At 34.8% G+C, this 22,127-nt stretch overlaps 1 long non-coding RNA gene across 2 annotated transcripts; it reads right to left on the bottom strand.

Moving 5' to 3' along the window:
- Positions 1–4,730: 4,730 nt before the first annotated feature.
- Positions 4,731–8,992, bottom strand: LOC139518008 (uncharacterized). Of its 2 annotated transcripts, none has more exons than XR_011663258.1 (3): positions 8,956–8,992; positions 7,590–7,697; positions 4,731–4,889 (listed from the first exon to the last, which is right to left on the bottom strand). It is a non-coding gene; the product is annotated as an uncharacterized lncRNA (long non-coding RNA). The 2 variants fall into 2 exon arrangements; XR_011663257.1 differs by lacking the exon at positions 8,956–8,992 and adding an exon at positions 8,826–8,948.
- Positions 8,993–22,127: the final 13,135 nt, after the last annotated feature.

The following is a 22,127-nucleotide window of genomic DNA, read 5'->3' as shown; positions in this document are numbered from 1 at the left end:
CTCGTCCATTTTCGAGAATATACCGTCCACTTTTAAGGGTATGACGTCACTTTAAAGGGTAGTCTGATGCAACATTAAGGTATAGCGTCAAGTTTAAAGCCCAAATATGGCGTCGGTGTCTCGATGTCCGAATCATACGGTCCAACCTCAAATTCGCGTCCCGATTTCATAGTCGACCATGGCGTCCGCGTTAAGGCCCAAATATGGCGTCGGCGTTCACACCCAGGTCCAAATATAGCGTTAGCGTCCGACGTCCACCTTTATGGGTTCATTCTGTCCCACAAACACTACTGACAACTCTCCACAAGAGACCAAAATGGCACAGAAATTAACAACTATAGGTCACCGTACGGCCTTCAACAATGAGCACAGCCCATACCGCATAGTCACCTATAACAAGTCCCGAAATGACAATGTGAAACAATCTAAACGAAAAAACTAACGACCTAATTTATATACAAAAAATTAACGAAAAACAAATATGTAACATATAAACAAACGACAACCACTGAATTACAGTCTCCTAACTTGGGACAGGCACATACATAGAGAATGTGGCGGGGTTAAACATGTTAGCGGGATCCCAAACCTCCAACAATCTGGGACTAGGGTGTAACAGTACAACATAAGAACGAACTATAAAAATCAGTTGAAAAAAGCTTACTCATCAGATGGAAAAAAATACAAATATATAAGATCCATACAATACATACAGACCATATATCGAAACCAATATATACTAAGCATTCAGCCAATCAAACAAAATGCATCTTAGAACTAAAGATCATTTTCACACTGTATATGGGTTAGAGATCTTAAAACAGAGTTTTTTTGGACACTGTGTATGGGTCAGAGATACAGTTTGTATACAGACTGTATCTAAAAATTAGACCCATAGATAAAGTATACAGAAAATGCATACAGACTGTATATAAGAGCCACAGGGAGTGAAACACTTTATCTTGCAGTAACAGGCAAAACATACAGACTTTTATTTCAACTTGGAACAACTTACAATGCATACATACTGTGTCTTTGATCCATAGACAGTGTTAACCGACCAAATCTAAGATATACCGACAATAGAAGTATCTTAGACTCATAGTCAAAGCATATAAACAATGTATAAAGACTAAGAACGACGTACAATACATAAACTTAATTTAATTTACAACAAAGAAAATGCATACAGCCTGTATCTGGGAAGCACAGACAATGCATTGACTGTGTGTAATCAAAGAACCTTTGTGAGCACGCTGACATACTTCACAGCCCGACATTGTCACTAAGCAAACAAAATTTCAACAGATTATTTAGTTCAAACACGCATGAAATTCTGTTGTGTAATTTCAGAAGATATGCAGAAGTATATTTAGGCCGAAATTCTAAGTTCAGAAGGCATAGTTCCTAATTCCTAACAAGAGTACACACGTTGAAATGTCTCTCCTTATTTATGTTGATAGACCTAAATATAAAGTTTTACTACAATTATCACATAAACTTATTAATAACATGACCAAAGAAAATGAGATCAAGGTCATATGACCAAAATGAGGAATACATTTACACCTTACAATCATTCAATACAAATCAGGTCAAGGTCAGATGACACTTGGCACAAAAACTAAACACTGAACAATGAACCTCGAAAATGAGGTCAAGGTCAAATGAGACTTGCGAGGCTGACATCATAAGATATTTCCAGACACCAAATAAAGTTGACCTATTGCATATAGTATTAGAAAAAACGAACAAAACTCAAAAGCTTAAGTTTGACCATTGAACCAAGGAAATGAGGTCAAGATCAGATGACACCTGCCAGTTGGACATGTACACCTTACAATCCTTCCATACACCAAATATACAAGACATATTTCATATAGTATCTGAGATATAGACTTGACCACCAAAAACTTAACCCTTTTCACTGATCCTTGAAATGATGGCGAGGTCAAGTGAAAACTGTCTGATGGGCATGCTGACCAAGGTACGCAAATACTAAACATAGTTACCCATAATATGAGAGAAATTACAAAAACTCTTAACTTTTTTTCAAGTAGTCACTGAACCATGAAAATGAGTTCAAGGACAATGGACATGTGACAGACGGAAACTTCCAATTTTAAGGCATCTGTATTTAAAGTATGGAGCATCCAGGTCGTTCGCCGTCTAAAATATAAAGCTTTTAAGAAGTGAACTAACGCTGTCGCCGCCGCCGCCGGATCACCATTCCTATGTCGAGCTTTCTGCGACAAAAGTCGCAGGCTCGACAAAAACAAGAATGTGTCCATCGTACACCGTTCCCCACTTGCCCTATCATTTTCTTTGTTCAGTGGACCGTGAAATAGGGGAAAAAAACCTTCTTTGGCATTAAGCTTAGAAAAAAACATATTATTGGAAACATATGTACTAAGTTTCAAGTTTATTGGACCTGACCTTCAACAAAAACTACCTTGACCAAGACATTTAACCTGAAGCGAGAAAACGGACGAAGGAGCAGACGCATAGACCGGAAAACTAATGCCCATTTACTATCGTAGGTGCGGCATAAAAAAATTAATCATGATTTTCTGCCAATATGCACATTTACATAGCATGTCCTAACTATCTAAAAAATTCATGAAACTCTGTTGTGGTCTTTAGACAGATTTTATGACAAACTGTTGTAGGAGTATATAGAAAATCAATGAATTGATAATTTCATAATTTCCTCATTATCTACAAAGATTTATAAAACTCTGTTATGTGGTTTCAGAGGAGTTGCAATAACGAGAACAGGACTGACAGACCGATGGATCAAAAACATTGTACCATAAAGAACTTTGTTTGGTTTGGTATAATAAAGGGTCTGCTAAATAATATAAGGCTGAGATAAATTAGTCATTTGGTCATACCAGGTTTTTGGCGAGGTTCGTTTTGTTCAGTCTGTGATGTTCTTTGTTGTGTTTTGCATTCTGTTGTTTGTTTTTTAATCTTTCTCTTTTTTTTCCGTGGTTTTGTCAGTTTATTATTGACTTATGTGTTTGAATAAGCCCTTAGTATCTTTCGCCTCTCTCTTCGGTCAATTTGATTATGTGGGACATACAGATTTAGACCCAAACTTGTCTCTGATTGTTTCGTGATTATTGCAGATGTAAATCATACTATAAAATTGAGTATGGAAATGGGGAATGTGTCAAGGAGACAACAACCCGACCATAGAGCAGACAACAGCCGAAGGCCACCGATAGATCTTCAATGTAGCGAGAAACTCCCGCACACGGAGGTGTCCGTCAGCTGGCCCCTAAACAAATATGTATACTAGTTCAGTGATAATAGACGTCATACTAAGCTCCGAATTATACACAAGAAACTAAAATTATAAATCATACAAGACTAACAAAGGTCAGAGGCTCCTAACTTGGGACAGGCGCAAAATTGCGGCGAGATTAAACATGTTTTTTGAGATCTCAACCCTCCCCTATACCTGTAGCCAATGTAGAAAAAACAAACGCGAAACAATACGCACAGTAAAACTAAGTTTAAGAGAAGTCCGAGTCCGATGTCAGAATATGAAACAAAAGAAAATAAACAAAATGACAATAATACATAAATAACAACAGACTACTAGCAGTTATTGACATGCCAGAACCAGACCTTAATTAAACTGATTGAAAGATTATGTCTTCATCATATGAATATCAGGCACAATCCCTCCTGTTAGGGGTTTAGTATTATACCGTCATGAAATATACAACCCTCTTATTTACAATATCATTTGATCAACACCTATTTACAAGGGTCTATTTGATATGATTTTTCTCATTGTTGAAGGCTGTATGGTTGCATATAACTGCTTACATCCACTTTATTTGAACTTGAGTGGATACATGTAGGCGTCTCATTGGCAATCATACCACATCTCCGTATTTTTACAGTATTGTATCAGTACTGTTACCTAATAACAGGACAAAACAAGACAGCAATTTGACAAAACTAAAGACATACATACTTGATTTTACTTCTCTAAAGATATAAACAAAATTTTCATAGTTCGTATCTGAACATGTACACAGCCATGGGAATTTTAAGGGACTATATTTCAGTGTGCATATATTTAGTAGCTAATCTAGCTACTTCCTGTTTATCAGACCGGTACCTTAGAAAAGAATTGTGACAATATATCCAATCTTTTCAAAAACGTCACTAGGAGCAGCAGTTAGTTGTCATTGATACTCTAGATAGAAAGATAATCTGCCACTTTTATAAAAGGGACTACACATAGTTTTTGAAAGGGTATAATCGGTTTGTGCCGAAATTACTTTCTTTAGTCCAGAAACTCATTTGTGCTAAATGGTAATCTCCACCCACATTTAGGACTGGCAGTTATTTGTAGTTTTTATCAACAGCTTGCACTTTTTCTAAATTATATTTGATTCTTTTAAGACTGACCAAAACTGTTTTTTTACCATTGTGGTTTGATTAAGGTAGTGTATATCAAACAGCTGTTGGAAATATTTTGGACAACCCTCTTATTTACAATATCATTTGATCAACACCTAGTGGTCTTTGGTGGTATCTCGCATAACATTAATAAGGTCTTTTTTAAAAGGCAACTTGAAATTATTGGTCCCATATTTATGTGCTATAGCAAGTGTATGGGCTGCTGATCTGCATATATGATAGCAATATATTCTTATGTTTTCAATGACCCCTTATTTCTTCACTCCACTTTATAAGATAGAAATAAATGTTATTCCATATTTTATTGGTTTTTTTAAAGGTATCATAATTTAGACATAAAGACAAAACTAAGCACAGTGAAAAAAGTCTACTCTGTCCTGTAAAGTTTGAGATGTTTTTGTTGTTCAATCTTTGTCACTTGTATGGAAACACTAAATCTTGATAACCTACAACAGATATATTATCACTTTTATTTCAATTCAATTGTTGCAGTTATCATGCATGTAATAGAGAAAATGATAAATTAGACCAGATCTCCACATTAATAATATCAAAACTAGAGGCTTCAATGAGCCTGTGTCACTCACATGATACTTTTATTTACAATTGATGCATGATACAGAAATTGTCCATACCAACCGTCAGTGTTTACCATACAATACAGTACTTCTATACACTGTCTGTATACAGTATTTGTTGGATTTTGTCCATACCTATCGTCGATGTTTGACATAAAATACATTACTCCTATATACCGTATATCAACAGTATTTGTCTATACCTACCGTCGGTGGTTAACATACAATATAATGCTCCCATATACCGTCTATCAACAGTATTTGTCTATACCTGCTGTCGGTAGTTAACATACAATATAGTGCTTCTATATACCTACTATCAACAGTATTTGTCTATAGCTACCGTCGGTGGTTAACATACAATATAGTGCTCCCATATACCGTCTATCAATAGTATTTGTCTATACCTACTGTCGGTAGTTAACATACAATATAGTGCTCCTATATACCATCTATCAACAGTTTATGTCTTTACCTACCGTCGGTGGTTAACATACAATATAATGCTCCCATATACCGTCTATCAACAGTATTTCTCTATACCTACTGTCGGTAGTTAACATACAATATAGTGCTTCTATATACCTACTATCAACAGTATTTGTTTATACCTACCGTCGGTGGTTAACATACAATATAGTGCTCCTACAATGTATATACCGTCTATCAACAGTATTAATCTATACCTACTGTGGGTAGTTAACATACAATATAGTGCTCCTATATACCGTCTATCAACAGTATTTGTCTATACCTACCGTCGGTGGTTAACATACAATATAGTGCTCCCATAAACCGTCTATCAACAGTATTTGTCTATACCTACTGTCGGTAGTTAACATACAATATAGTGCTCCTATATACCATCTATCAACAGTATTTGTCTATATCTACCGTCGGTGGTTAACATACAATACAGTGCTCCTATATACCGTCTATCAACAGTATTTGTCTATACCTACCGTCGGTGGTTAACATACAATATAGTGCTCCTATATACCGTCTATCAACAGTATTAATCTATACCTACTGTGGGTAGTTAATATACAATATAGTGCTCCTATATACCGTCTATCAACAGTATTTGTCTATACCTACCGTCAGTGGTTAACATACAATATAGTGCTCCTATATACCGTCTATCAACAGTATTTGTTTATACATGTACCTACCGTCGGTGGTTAACATACAATATATTGCTCTTACATACCGTCTATCACCAGTATTTGTCTATACCTACCGTCGGTGGTTAACATAAGATATAGTGCTCCTATATACCGTCTATCAACAGTATTTGGCTATACCTACCGTCAGTGGTTAACATAGAATATATTGCTCCTATATACTGTCTATCACCAGTATTTGTCTATACCTACCGTCGGTGGTTAACATGGAATATAGTGCTCCTATATACCGTCTATCAACAGTATTTGTTTATACCTACAGTACTGTCGGAGGTTAACATAGAATATAGTGCTCCTATATACCAAGAGGGATAACGGATCTGCATCTAGAATTTATCATGCTGCCCTTTTTTTGGATTTTTAAAATTCTTGTTATCCCTCAATTTTTACATTCATCCCAAATAATACAACAGTAGTCAATTAGGGGCAGAACACCCATTGTATTATGTTTTCTTGCAGTTATATATAAAAAAAAATGTATTTAAGAAAGATGGTATATTCTGGATGATATATTAGCACAACCTTGGTCAATTTGATTTCTCCAGTTACTTAGTGGGCTGTCAATTTTGAAACTAATATTTTTTCACATGAAGAATTTTGTAATACTTTAATTTATTATCAAGTTTGGTTGAAAAGTCTGAATAGTTTCTGCTTTGTTCCAGTAATCAAACATTTTGTTTCATTTGCATCTATGAACATGTTATTCATTTTACACCACTCTTCAACCCTGTATAAATCTTCTTGAACATCATCATTTATATTTTCTAGATGTTTCCCCCTGATTTATGAATAGTGGTGTCATCAGCATATACAACGATATAGGTCTGTTTCACAATTTTTAATGCATAAGGGAACGTCATTTATAAATAGCAAAAACAATAGAGGACAAGGTATAGAACATTGGGGAACACCAAATTTTACATGTTGTTGTTCAGAGTTAACATTACAAATGTATACCTTTTGTTATTCAGGTACGACTTAAAAAAACTAACAGTAGTCTCACTAAATCCATACATGTCGAGCTTTAAACAAAGAAAGTCATATTCTACCAAATCAAAAACTTTTTTTTAAATCTTAATAAAATTGCTAGGTTTAAATTACCATCTTTCATTTCTTGCAACCATGTGTCAATGATATTAAATAAATGTCAAGCTCAATCCAGTATATATTCCAAGTTATGGACAAATGATAATGCTATTAAAAATACCAAATCATAACCAGTGCTTTTCTCTTTTTCTATTTACAGTATATGACTAGGTAATAATGATTACTTTTTTCAACTATTTTCATACTTTTTTGTTTCCTCTGCTTTTGTATCAAGGGCATAATTGTTTATGGCAAACTAAGCATCTGCATAATCAAACTATTCCTAACTATACTCTACCTCAAATTCTGGAAACTGCAGAATTTTTGTCATAGCAGTCTTATGGTAGCTGAACTATTTCTATTTTTTGTAAATCTGGATTAATAAGTCTTTTGTCACATTCTGGGGCTATAGAAAAAAAACATTACAGAATTATCAAAATTATGTGTGTATAATGTTTGTGTACAGTCATTCAACTAAAAAAGGACAAAAATTATTTTTTTGTGTATAAATAAATAATTGTGATTTTAATGTCTTAATATTATAAAAAAAAATTCAAAAGATTAAATTTAAATTATAATCTAAACATGAAAGAGCACATATAAATCAACCTTTTACTCAGATTTATATCTAAAACCAGTTATAACTAGCTATAATATCTTTGACTTCACAAATATCATCATCTAATTTTACAAATCAGTATTTATTTGGTGGCACTTCCTGCACACTAAGTATGTTATGCCTTAGGATTAATTTTGATGCAATCACATTTCAGAAGGTACATGTCTTGAACTGTTTTAATGAATAAATTACAGTTTTAAACTCAGTTTAGGCTGACCTGAGGTCAATAGTCTTAAACAATGTCATCAAACTATCAGTTTTACTGTAATATATTGATATTGTGACATTTATGGGAAAGAGCATATGAGTTAGTCATATTGGTCAATACAATGGAAAGTTTATAGCTGAGACTACTATAACACTATGTGTTATACTAGTAGTCTCAGTTTATAACTATGTTAATGTTAATTATATACATGACATAATAATTAAATCATTTAAAAAACTATTCCAAAGATTTCTCTCAAATCATGTTTACATTTTTTTAGAGAAGAGTCTGTCTGAAATATATTCAGGGGTAGTCCAAATAATTATGACTTCTTAAAAAGCTATATTATGGGGGAAAAGGGGGGGGGGGGGGTCTATTATGTTTTTTTCATACAGGAGGAAGACGTCAAAGCAAAAAAAAAACCCAACAAAACAAAATAAAATAATAGCCTGTCAAGACGTCCTTATATCACAATAATTTGGTCTAATTTTGGGATAATACATTTAAGACATTTAACTTCCTTTGATGTCGGGGAGGGGAAAAGTTTTGACGATCAATTATTCTTGAAACTAACCATTATTATTTCTTATTGTTACTTTGTTAAGCGAGCGCGATGTGTGGTTCTCGAGTTATTTAAAAAAAAGGGGGGGGGTTGTTACTATATCAAATTTACCCAGTTTGGAGACAATAAATATTTAAAATCTAACCATAAACTCCAATGTTCCTGCTTTTTTTAGCAGAACAAACACGGTGGCATTGTCGTCTCTGTTATAATCAATAGTTAACTCATTTCTTCTTCCAGGTTATTTCTTAATCAATTATGATTATCAGCTGTACCATGTTTATGTTAAACTGGTCCGTAATTCCATTGTAGTGTATCGATAAGTGATCCAGTTTATTAAACGTCTGTAAACCGAGGTATATAATATACAAGGTTCCTGAGTCAGTAACCGTAACTATCACCGTGCTTTGTGCGCATGCGCAAGAAACACCAACAACAAGGATAAAACAGGGTACATAGTTCCGTAATTTCGTATATTTTTCTTATCTTCATATTAAAGAGCTTCAAAAGTAGGCGTGCTTAGGTGCACTGGGCGGGTCTAAAAACCGACTCTCGGTGGTTAACGTCTCTCGATGGTTAACTTTAAGTGCCTACCTTGTTGAGAGAGCTTAACACACTGCAAAAGAAAATGTATCAGTTTTGAAGGCTGTTTGTTGACCTCTATCAAAGATATGTCACTGGTTTAATAAGTCGGTATTTTGATTTCGTTTGGTTGCAGTCTCCTTTGTGTATGGATCTATACTACCCTACGTCTCCCTATATCCTTGCAGTCTCCTTTGTGTATGGATCTATACTACCCTACGTCTCCCTATATCCTTGCAGTCTCCTTTGTGTATGGATCTATACTACCCTACGTCTCCCTATATCCTTGCAGTCTCCTTTGTGTATGGATCTATACTACCCTACGTCTCCCTATATCCTTGCAGTCTCCTTTGTGTATGGATCTATACTACCCTACGTCTCCCTATATGCTTATCGTTGTCGTTAATTACAATGACTAACCTTGAGAATATATAAACTACATTGCATTTCTTGTGTCATTTTTAAACGCCTTTACAGTTTCTAAATGACATAAAACATATACCAATTAATTAATGTACGTGTAAAACGTATTTTATAATTGTTTAAGAAAATTAAAAAACAAAGAAAACAAAGAAAGGCTTTAGTTGTAAGTTTGAGCACGAACATTCAAGCACGCATACCATTAATGTAATGATGTTTTATAGTAGAATTAGACATAAGTTATTGCAACTTGCATGTTAAATACACATACTATTATATCAGTAAAACATAAACAACTAGTAGCACTGTGCACAACTCTCACAAAAATGATACCACTGCCCTATGCAAAGTAAATGCTTTGAAAAGGCAAGGATGTGTAAAGTAGTACTTTACAAATGATTGAGAACAAACACAAAATTGGCACTATATATGGTGAAGTTTTTAAGGAAATATCATCAAGTCATGTAAGATATAAATGTGTCCTGTGGCATACCTATGACATGCTAAAGGAAACACAAAAATGGTTCTAATAAAAAAAATGGTCACAATAGTATTATATGGTTATAAGCATGTGAGAAATTTCAAAATTGTAGTAAGGGGTTCATGAGTACAAAATGAGTTCTACTAAAAAAAATGATTTGGTACAGGAAATTATTTAGGGCCGTATTGACCTTATATCCCAGAGCCTTGTATTGGCGTGAAAATTGTGCTTAATTGAGAGATCCGATACAATAGGGAGTTAATGATGAATAGCGGCTGATTAAAAGAGCATAGTATTTGGTTTCCTCATGTGTGTGATCAACCATATTCTTTAAGCTATTTATTATATTATGGGTTTTATTTATGATATTTTCTATCATAAAAAAATGACATGTAAATATTGTCAAGCGAAAACCTTTAGTTGTTTTATAGTGCACTATGGGACTTATTAATTAGATTGTGTCGTCAAAGAGACAACTTCAATAAAGGCAACACCTGTTTGAAACACAATTAAAATGAAAAATGGCCATGTAAAACTTCAGTTAAGAGTAATTAAACATAAAAGTTCAAACTGTGCATTATGTTACAAAGGTTGACTGAGCATGTCGCACATGTAAAATATGTTCATTTTTTAGAGCTACTGTGATTTGCATCGTAAGAAATTAAACAAAACACGTGATGAGTGTATATAAGAAGTTGGATGCAATTAATTTATACATGTATGGAGTCTCACAAGTTTTAAAATTCATGTATTAGATAATTTAAACATTTTTTGAATCAAAGGTTTTTTTAAAAATCACAACTATGATCTTTTGAAATATAGAATTTATTATTCTAATCATTTATATTGTTCATGTTGAAATTTCCTGTACATTTTTCACTCGTGTATTGCATTCTTGGTCATATTTCATCCTTTTATCTCAAATCACACATTTCTAGTATTTTGTATGACATGCAAGTCTATACAGTCCATAAAAAGCTGACGGAGTTTGCCATCATTTATAATGTTTACCGTTTGATATATTGATATGTCCATGGTTTGACAGTGGCGGATTCAGAACGTTTCCTAAGGGGGTGGGGGGGGGGGGGGGCTCTGACTAACCTAAGGGGGGCACGCTCCAGTCATGCTTCAGTGATTCCCTATATAATCAACCAAATTTTTCCAACGAAAGGGGGCCCGGGCCCCCCAGCTCCCCCTGGATCCGCCTATGTTTGATCTAATAGCAGTATTTTGATATGATTTGTTCTAGTTCTGCACAATATAGGATTAAATGTTTCAGATCTTCACTGTCCACACCAATGGATTTAATTTTGGGTCAAACTTTTCTCTTGAGACATACACGTTTGAGTATATATTTTTGTCTTTATTTGTCTAGCCTAAAAATCTGTTGTGCAGCCCCCCCCCCCCCCCCCCCCCCCCCCCTACACTTTTTCAAGTAGAATAATGTGCTTGTTTAGGCATGTGATGTTGTATCTCTTAACGATGAAATTTTCATTGTTTCTTGTTGGTATATATTTTTCCAGTATCCCATTTGGAAGAGGAACTTGTCTATTGACTACTTTGAACGAAAATAGCAATTCAGAAATAGCCGACCGTTTTCGCTAGAAACATATCGCTTACCAGTACATATATATCAGTCCCAATAGTGTATTGAATAATGAGAGTAATTTCGGAGTACGGTTATTCGTTATTTCTCTAATATTCCAGGTACTCGGGACGGGACAATAAGTTTGTTTTCCTTCCCCCTTTTCCAACCCCGTTTTCTGTGGGTTTTTTTTCATATCAATTATTTTCTTGTTTGTTTTTCTAATGTGTGATGCTTACATAAATTTACAAGAAACAATATAACGAGTTAACGATTTTCTATCAATTTCTAGTTTTAACTGAATATCCGGCCATGACGCCGGTCACCTTGATATTTTATTAGTGACCGCTGTGGATTAAAGTAAAACAGCACTGTGCCTAGATAGCAAATTGAAAAGGACATGTTGTTTTTAATAAATTTATGATAATGTAATGATAACTTGGCACAGAAAAATACAAAAGGATCAACTGATTGTTCATTTGTTTTCCAAAAGTTGGGTTCTTTTAGCATGCAATGCATAGATCCAGTCTTTGCAGATTCGTTCTAAGTCTCTCTACTGAGACACAGTTATAAGGTCGTTCCTAGAACAGTCAACCAAGAATTCTAGAAGATCCTCATCAGAATTAATCATATCCACTATTGCAGTATAATTAATTCTGATGAGGATCTTCTAGAATTCTTGGTTGACTGTTCTAGGAACGACCTTATAACTGTGTCTCAGCAGAGAGACTTATGTGTCGAAAAATTGTACGCAAACAGTGGTAATAGACGGAATAACATCAAATACAGCACCAGTAACATCAGGGGTCGGTCCCCCAAGGAACCGTCCTTGGACCTATACTTTTTTTTAATTTACATCAACGATTTTCCAGAATACCTCGAACACAGCAAATTACGACTCTTCGCTGATGATAGTATTATATACCGAGAAATTACATGTCAACAAGACTGCACAAATTTACAAAAAGATCTTAATGCAGCAGCTAAATGGGAAGCTGATTGGCTCATGGCCTTCCATCCAGGAAAATGTACAATCTTAACCATCACACAAAAAAAAGAAACCATTTAAACACGATTACATCCTACATAACCATATTTTAGAACCAGTAACATCTGCAAAATATCTCGGCGTAACCCTACAGTCTAACTTAAAATGGAACAATCACTACGACAACATCATATCAAATGCAAATAAATCTCTTGGCTTTCTGAGGCAAAACTTAAAAATTTCTAACACCAGTATCAAATCCCGTGCTTACCAATCAATAGTGAGACCAAAACTTGAATATGCCTGTAGTTTATGGGATCCACACACAGCAGAATATAAAAATAAGCTTGAAATGGTACAGAGGCGTGCGGCCCGATATGTATGTAACAATTACCACAACACCAGTAGTGTTACATCCATGTTAAACGAACTACAATGGCCCTCACTCACTGAGCGCCGCCTCAAAACCAGACTTATCATGTTCTACAAGGTCATCCATGGACTCATGGCCATCCCATCACTAGTCCTCATACCATCAGATACTAGAACAAGAAAATTACATACTCAAACATTTAGGCAAATATCCATCTCTAAAGACAGCTACAAATGGTCATTCTTTCCGCAAACAATCATCCAATGGAACGTGTTACCACAAGTTGTGGCAGCATGTCAAACCATTTAAACATATAGACACCAACTGTTCTCCACAACATAATTTAATTCTATAAATAACAATGTACATATTTTTAAATCACTTGTTGTTTTCTTACATGTAAATATCACCAAGTATTCGACAAATTTAAAGATATATTTTTGTTCATATTTTTAATCATATACTCCGCGCATGCAACAGTTCTGAAGGCTGAAATTCTAAACGACCAATTTCAATCGGTCTATACTAAGGAAGACATGACGAGTATACCAAGCAAAGGCCCAAGCCCATATCCCACCATGGGTAAAATCAACATAAATAGAAATGGAGTATACAAGCTATTAAAGAACCTTAAACAACACAAAGCTACAGGACCCGACAACATTCCAGCACTTATACTTAAAGAAGCAGCAAATGAGATGGCTCCTATCCTTTCCCATCTTTACCAAACCACCATTGACAACGGGCAAATACCAAACGACTGGAAAGAAGCAACAATAGTCCCACTATTCAAAAAAGGAGAAAAACATATAGCAGCAAATTATCGACCAGTTTCTTTAACTTCTATTTCTTGCAAAGTTCTGGAACATATCATCCACAGTTCAGTCATCACTTTTTTGGAAAAACATCACATCTTGACAGACATCCAGCATGGTTTCAGAGCTCGGAGATCATGTGAGACACAACTTATTTCAACAATAGAAGGAATTGCCAAACAACTAAAATCAGGGAAAGATCAAGTGGATGTAATCTTACTCGACTTTGCTAAGGCTTTTGACAAAGTCCCACACTGCAGATTACTCAACAAACTGAACCACTATGGCATTAGAGACGAAAACCTGAAATGGATACAAGCCTTTTTAGAAAACAGGAAACAACAAGTTGTAGTCGAGGGCTGTAAGTCAACACAGGGAGATGTACTTTCAGGGGTCCCACAAGGGACTGTGCTAGGACCCTTACTCTTCCTAATATTCATCAACGACTTACCAGAAACAGTTCAACATTCAACTGTCAAACTATTTGCTGACGACTGCCTGCTATTCCACCATATCAAGAATTCCCAGGATGAAGCCAAACTACAACAGGACCTTTCAGCACTAGAAGACTGGGAAACCAAATGGCAGATGAAATTCCACCCAGAAAAATGCACTGTCATCCGCATTAGCACCAACAGTAAATCCAAAAAAGAGACATTCTACAAATTACATGGCCACACTCTCGAAACTATACCAACCAGCAAATATTTAGGAGTAAATTTCAGTGAGGACCTACAATGGAAACATCATGTTGACGTTACTGCCAAAAAAGCATCCAAATCCATCGGATTCCTTAGGCGTAACCTTCGAGAATGCAGCAAGAATGTAAGAAATGCAGCCTATATCTCTCTGGTCAGACCAACACTAGAATATGCTAGTGCGGCATGGGACCCTCATACCACTGAGGACATTAACCGTTTAGAACAAGTGCAAAGGTGGGCCGCCAGGTTTGTAACCAACTTCTTCTTCTGGTATTCTTTTTCCGTCCACGTTGGGACAACCTCAATCGAGTACAGTTTTCCTTCTTCACTATCTACAGACAACAGTAATCCGTCATCACAATAATGTCAATAATATCCATCACCACATTTATATACACTATATATATACAACATATATAAACACAATATCGATCACGGTAAAATTAGCACTAAATGTTCCCGGCACACTAACAATATACTTATTTCCTGTTAAAGACGCACAATTATCTCTTCTTAATGTCCAACGTTCTATATCTAGCAACGTGAAGAGCATAAATCAACTGCCTTGATAAATCTTCTATCCTTTGAAGTACTGTATTATCATTTGTATACCGAGAAAGTAACACGGTGCAGTCCAAGATAATTTGTAGTTGGTCATCAGTTGGTATGTCCCTCATTCTAAAGTTCAAGAAATCAGAGATAATTTCATCGATTTGGTTAAGATATCTTTCTCTAATGCATTGGAGTATTTTACATGTAAGCAAAAAATGAGAACGATCTTCGATATCTGTATCACATAATTTACAAGTAGGAGTCTCATTTAGATTATATCTTGATCTATGAGATTGTAAAATGTACGTATCAGTAATAACCTTTAGTTTCACAGATATTCGGACAGCTTCTCTCGTTGGGTCACTTGTATTTCCAATGGATAATAATGTATGGCATTTTCCTGGTGAAATGTTCGAGGTCCCAAGATATTTCAGAGATTTATAAGTACAGCTCTTTTGTATTAATGCATTTTTCCAGTAATGGTCAATTGCTAAACGAACGGATTTCTTCCAAGAATATTTTGTTGGTGGGTCGTTTAGAAGTACGATTGGTGATTGTAGATCGTATTTGAATAGTACCCTCTTGATCGCTATGAACCAGCTATTACTTTCTTGATTTTTTGCTATTAATTGCCTCCTTGCTATTTTCTTTTCTAAATGGTTTTCATTTTGGTTACAGATGTTGTTGAATAAATTTAATGATTTTTGATCAATTTGAGCTTCTATAGGTAAAATGCCAGACATGATGTAAACACTAGGATCAGGAGCTGATATAGGAACGGATAAAATTTGTTTTAATATTTTCTTCTGAAATGTTTCTAATTTAAGTAGGTTTTTTGAAGTTGGTAGTATGACTTCGAGACCATAGGTTAAGATGGGTTGTACGAAGGTTTTGAATAGTTGAATAGCAGTACTAGGATCAAGTCCATTTTCTCCATGCATACCGGCTGACATTAAGCTGTACGCGGCTCTTCTTGATTTGGTGATGTTCTGTTCAACGGTAGCATCTTGCGTTTTTTGACTGGTTGTTGATCTTAAGATGCCCAAATGTGGAGATTTATCTGAAATTGGCATTGCATTGTTGTTTATGTATATTCTTACTGGATCCTCAGATTTTTTTCGGTTTGAGGGTTGTACTTGTATAACTACGCTTTTTTGTGGCTGTAAGAGGTAATTATGGTCTTCACTGTATTGTGCAGCAATATTCACAAGGTATTGTAGTTCATGTGGGTTTTCACTAACAATTGCTACGTCGTCAGCACATGCTACTGCATTAATTAGCGTTTCACCTATTTCACATCCAGATGTAGTATTTTCAAATGTACTAAGAAGATCTTCGATATATACCTTATATAGATCTGCGCTCAATAAACCGCCTTGTTTAACTCCTTGTAGAACTGAAAATTTTTCTGAGATTTCGGTTGACCATTTTATTCGAGATTCTGTGTTCTTATGGATTTCATCGATCAGTAGCCAAGATGATGGATCAGTGCCTGATATATATACTTTTCTTAATAACATTTTTAGAACAACAACATCAAAAGCTGACTTTGCATCCAATAGTACTATATAGAAAGGTAATTTTTTGTCCATATATTCCCTATACACTTCTTCTAAAATAATAGCAGCATTCAAAGGCGATGTATTTGCCGTGAAGCCTTTTTGAAGTATGGACTGTAATTTTAGAGAGCCAGATCTTAGGTCTATACGTAAAATAAATTCAATGATCTTCAAAAGTATGGGAAGGACTGTTATTCCACGATAATATTTGGCATCGTTTTTGTCTCCCTTGTTTTTAAATACTGGTGATAATAACCCTGTTTTGATGATAGCAGGAAGTACCCTATCTTGGAACATTCGATTTATCAGTTTATGCAAAAATATTTTAAATTGTTGTCCGGCATATAACACATTTTCAATAGATATACCAAATACATCTTCAGATTTTCCTTTATTGATTGATTTTATAGCTTTCTCGATAGTGTCTAAATCTACATATCTGGTAGCATAATGTTCACTTATCCTTTTTATAGAGACATAATCCATTTCACATAGTGCTAAATGTTGATAGTTAAAGTCAGGATGTTCAGATGGAATTGCAAGTTTACTAAAATGTTGGTTCCAGCCTTTTAGTATATCATTTCTCTCAAATATTTCATTTTCAACGTGTAGATCATTGATAAAGGTGTTTCCGTTTTGCCTCTGTTTCCGTATTAATTTAAAAAATTTCTGTTTATCATTTTGATTGTAATTAATAATGTCATTTCTTTCGTTATGCTTTCTTCTGATTTCTTCATTTCTAATGGCTGTCCTGAAGTTTTTTCTAGTGAGTTTCTTTTCTGTTAAAAGTATATTATCAATATTTGGGGGTCTACCCGCTGATTTCCAGTTTTTATATGCCAATTTATTTGCTTCTAATGATTCCGAAATTTCTTTGTTCCACACATTGAGTTTTAATTTATTTTTCCCATACTTTTTCTTCTGGTCCAGCTGTTTTGCAGTATTAGACAAGAGGTCCATTGCTTGAAGGGTAATCACTTCTATATTAACCTTATCGGAGTTTAACCTTTCTACAAAATCTCCAATATTTCTGCTGATAGTCTCTTCATATCTAGATTTGTGTACCTTATTCCATCTAATTTTGTGTTTTTGTTTTTCAGAGTTCCTTGATTGTTGTTCTCGAGTAATGTTACATTTGATTCGCATTGATATAGGATGATGGTCTGATACATTAGATGGTAAATCAATCAGTCTTTTCGATGGTTCACACTTTGGATCAGTATATAGAAAATAGTCAATTTCAGATGTATCAATACCATTTACATTTATAAAAGTGAGGCCTTTAGAGTTAGTTTTCAAATTACATTCCACCATTAAACCGTTGAGTTTATGTTTGCGTCTGCTGTTATTGGATGGATTGTATAGATCTTCATTAAGGTCTCCTCCGACTATAATTTCATGGGTCCCACCATACTTTTGTACAATTTCGTAAATCTGGTCTAAACAGTCTAAAAATATGTCGTAGCTATCATTTGAGGATTTTGTAGGAAGGTATGCTGATATAATTATCTGTGGTTTATCTATGGTTAATTCGATACATTGTAATCTAGTTGCTCCGTCAGGCAGTGGTTTAATATAACGGTCTATTGATTTTTGCCAAAGCACTGCTACACCACCATATCCGCGAGGCACATGAGAGGCCGCAATTGGGTTATCTGAATCTACTGCTTTTCCGACACCTACTAATTTCAGGTGTAGTTCTTTTAATTGTTCTAGTTCGAAATGAAATAGCCAGTGTTCTTGAATTAATATAATATCTATGGATTTCTCTATTTCTTGGAAGAATTGACCTGTAGTTTTTATGTTTTTACAGTTAAACGATAGAATGTTTAGAGTGTCTTGATTGTTGTTGTTGCACTCTATGTTTCTTTCTCGGTGACTAGAGGTTAGGTCAGTCTGTTTACCATGCGATTCAACTCTAAAAAAGAATTGGTAGTTGTCGTTAGGTAATCCTGACTTGCATTAGAGTTGGTCATGGTTTGAGCAGGATGATGCTGTATGTTTTGTTTCTTTAGAGGATGTTTAATGTTCGGAGGCGGATGGTTGATGTTCGGAGGTGGTTGGAAGTATATTGGTTGTCCCATTATATGATGTGTTTCTGGTCTTTGAATATTAAAAGGGCCGGTATATTGTGGTAGATGGCCATTTCTAGGTAGTATGGGAGTGTTGTGCTCCTCAAAGTTCACATCTGTATCAATTTGGACGGATGGTTTCGCTATATTTTGCTGTGGTATATGTACATTTTGGTTTTGACCTGATGATGGTGCCTGTGTAGCCTTAGGTGGTGATTTATCAAACTTTTCATTTTCAAAGTTAAAATTTCCTTCCATTTTGGATAACTGTGTATCTATTTGACGTAAAATAAAGTTGGAGACTCTGTCTTGCAGGTTGTTTAATAGGAAATTATTATCCTTTGGGGTACTTCTAACATGTTGATCATCTTGGTTAGTGTGTACTATTGTCGGGTTGCTGCTTTCCGTTCTATGTATTAATTGTACATCTTTTCGTAATATCTCGTTTGATCTCTCGAGCTCTTTGATTCTAGTTTCTAATTTATGTATGTGAGATTGAAACCATGTTCTTTCATTCTTCGTCTCTTCCAACATTCTTTCTCTAAGTTTTACCTCTTCCTCACGCTTACGTAACTTAGTCTCTCTTTGCCTCAATTCAGCTTGTTTAATTTCCTTTGGATCTACGATGTTCTCTTTCTGTGTTACAGCTGTGTTGTTGCTACTGTATGTATTTTTCACAGTTGTATTTTCTTCGTCATCATTCCTTGTAGAATTAACATTTAGCGGAGTAGCTGGAGTACTAATATCAACAACATCTGATTCATTGGTGTTTGACGAGTCAGTTCTTTGATCCATATTGCCTATACAGTTGGTACATATGCTTGTATCATCGCTCTCTTTGTTACGTGTAATACACATTTGGTGACAGGGTAAGGTACATACTTCACAGTTGATAATAACACCATCTATCTGTAGATTACATATGCAGCAATCCAATTGTAGCTCTTCGTTTAGAATGTCCCTTGCAGAGTGTAAACATTCAATTTCTGGAGGAGGCTTTAACATCAGATTTTGTATTCTATTTTTACTAACACATGGTTCTGTACATTTTTTACATGTGTAGGTATTGTCACTAGTATTATTTTCTATTTTGTGAATGTCATCTTCATTTAAATAGTCACATCTGTAGTGAATCCAGTGTTTACCAGTAGTACAAAGAACCCCTCTTGTCTGAACGTTACGTCCGCATTTTACACATTTAATAGAGATTGTCTCACTGTTTTGTTTAGATATTACAGTATCTTTAATTGTGACTGCAGTATGGGAGGTATTAATGCTAGAGTCCTGACTGGAGTTTGTTGGCGAGTTCCTCATATTTGATAGTTGTTGCAATTGTTCTTCTAATTGGTTATTGAGTGTTTGAAGATTTACTCGGTTACCATTTAGGACTACATTTTTGATGGTATTATGTATATTAGGTAGGTCGGTTTTCATGAACCTCTCTGTATCTTTCCCATTGACTAGTAAGCGGCACGTCGTGTAGTATGCTGACAATGTATAGATGTGGGTTTGGTCTATGTACATACGAAATATCATGCTGATAACAAGACCTTTTTTATCCTGGTCTTGTACTGTTTTTACAGTAATGTTGTTATTCTCACTATTGAGTTGTTGATAATAGTATATCAAAGCATTCTTTAATAGTTCGAAAGAAACAGCATCAGCTTCTCCTGTAATACCTCCCCCTGTAAATTTATAGATGATATTTGCTTGACGCTTTGCAGCTTGAAGTTTCCGAGCAATCGCCCTATCTAAATTTAGCTCAAAGTCATTGTATCGTAAATTTTCAGTTCTAGGGTTGGTACTTGTATGTATTCCCTGTTTGCTAATGCTTGTCATGATGTATCAAGGTTATTATTTACCTTAAGTTGAGTAGTTGCTTAAAGAATATCGTGTCGGGTTATTTTTTATTCACTTTTGGTTGTAATCAGAACTATATTTTAACAGCGTGGCTTGGATATCCCATGCCTTCTGTTTTTATAGTCTGCTTTACAACTATGATATTAATACCAACAGTCTTTCTGTATTAAGTCTGAAATTTGACCAAGCCAGGCTTTAGCGAGTAGTCTTTTTGGATGTATACCATCAGAATATAAATTGTAGTTTATGTATTTTTCAGTCGGTTTACTTTTCCCTCTTGACCTTTGTCGCCTACTTTGTAGATGGATAGAGAAGCAGGGAGATTTTGTTCCGAGAGTACTATTCAAATATTTAATACCGTCGTTGACTTTGACTATTTGTTGTTGAAGTTGTGTTTCTTGTTCTGTATATTTATCTATAATATCTGATTGTGCCACTAAGTCGGTGTGATTGTTATTGCTGTCCTTGTGGTTGTTTTGTTTTTTATTGTTGATCTTTGAGGCTATTTTCTGATTATATTTAATGATGGAATATGGTGGTATTTCAAGTATTGTGATCTTGGAATGTGGATATTTCTTTACAATATCAATGCACTCATGAAATTTGTCTAAGATGAGTTGAACTGTATCATCACTTGTAGATCTTAGAGAGATGTAACCATTCTTGTCCCTTGTAGTGAGGTTACAGGTACCTGACCATATGTATATACTGATATCACCGACTTGTTTGACTTTGTTGTTTATATTTGTTTTAAGCCACTTTAATTGATCTTGGATAGTCGTGCCTGATTTACACTGCCAGTGTATATTTTTGTCAAGTGAATGTACAACCTGATCTCTTAAGTATGAACCTTTGCTGTCAGATATAATGATTGGCGCTAAATGTTGTGTACCAGTTAGAGGTTTGCGTGGAATTTGTAAGTATTTAATCAATTTTGCCTCGGTCATGAATGGTTGATAAGATATAGTATATTGCTAGTGTGCGTTAGTGGATAAGTAGTTGGTTTATACAAGCTAAGCAGTTATCTATGCAGTATATATATATATATAGTCTAAGTAAGCTGTGCCACTACTAAGCTTCTATATAAAAATAATAAATGATTTGTCTAAGTTGTTTCGCACTTTCAAGATAAAAAGTTCAGAGTTCGTATGTAAATAGTACCATCAGCAAGCAGCGTGGCTTGGATATCCCATGCCTTCTGCTGTTGATGTACTATTACAGCGTTAAAAATATTTTGTGACTCAAGTTTAATCCAGATAATATATTAAAATGAGTAAAATCGTGTTGTGGTTGATCACTGTGCTAGGATATTTATTTACACACGGTCCTTCACAGCTCGGAAATATTCACGTAATGTGTAAAAAGTTAAAAGTACAGGATGATTATAATCAAATAATATATATTTAATCTTTCCTTCGAAATTAGTTCATGAATATAGGTTGCTAGTGATGTATCATAA

Source organism: Mytilus edulis, chromosome 3 (genome assembly GCF_963676685.1).
Source record: "Mytilus edulis chromosome 3, xbMytEdul2.2, whole genome shotgun sequence".
NCBI lineage: Eukaryota > Metazoa > Mollusca > Bivalvia > Mytilida > Mytilidae > Mytilus > Mytilus edulis.
Note: the sequence above shows the minus strand (reverse complement) of the source record. Positions and strands in the feature narration are given on the sequence as shown.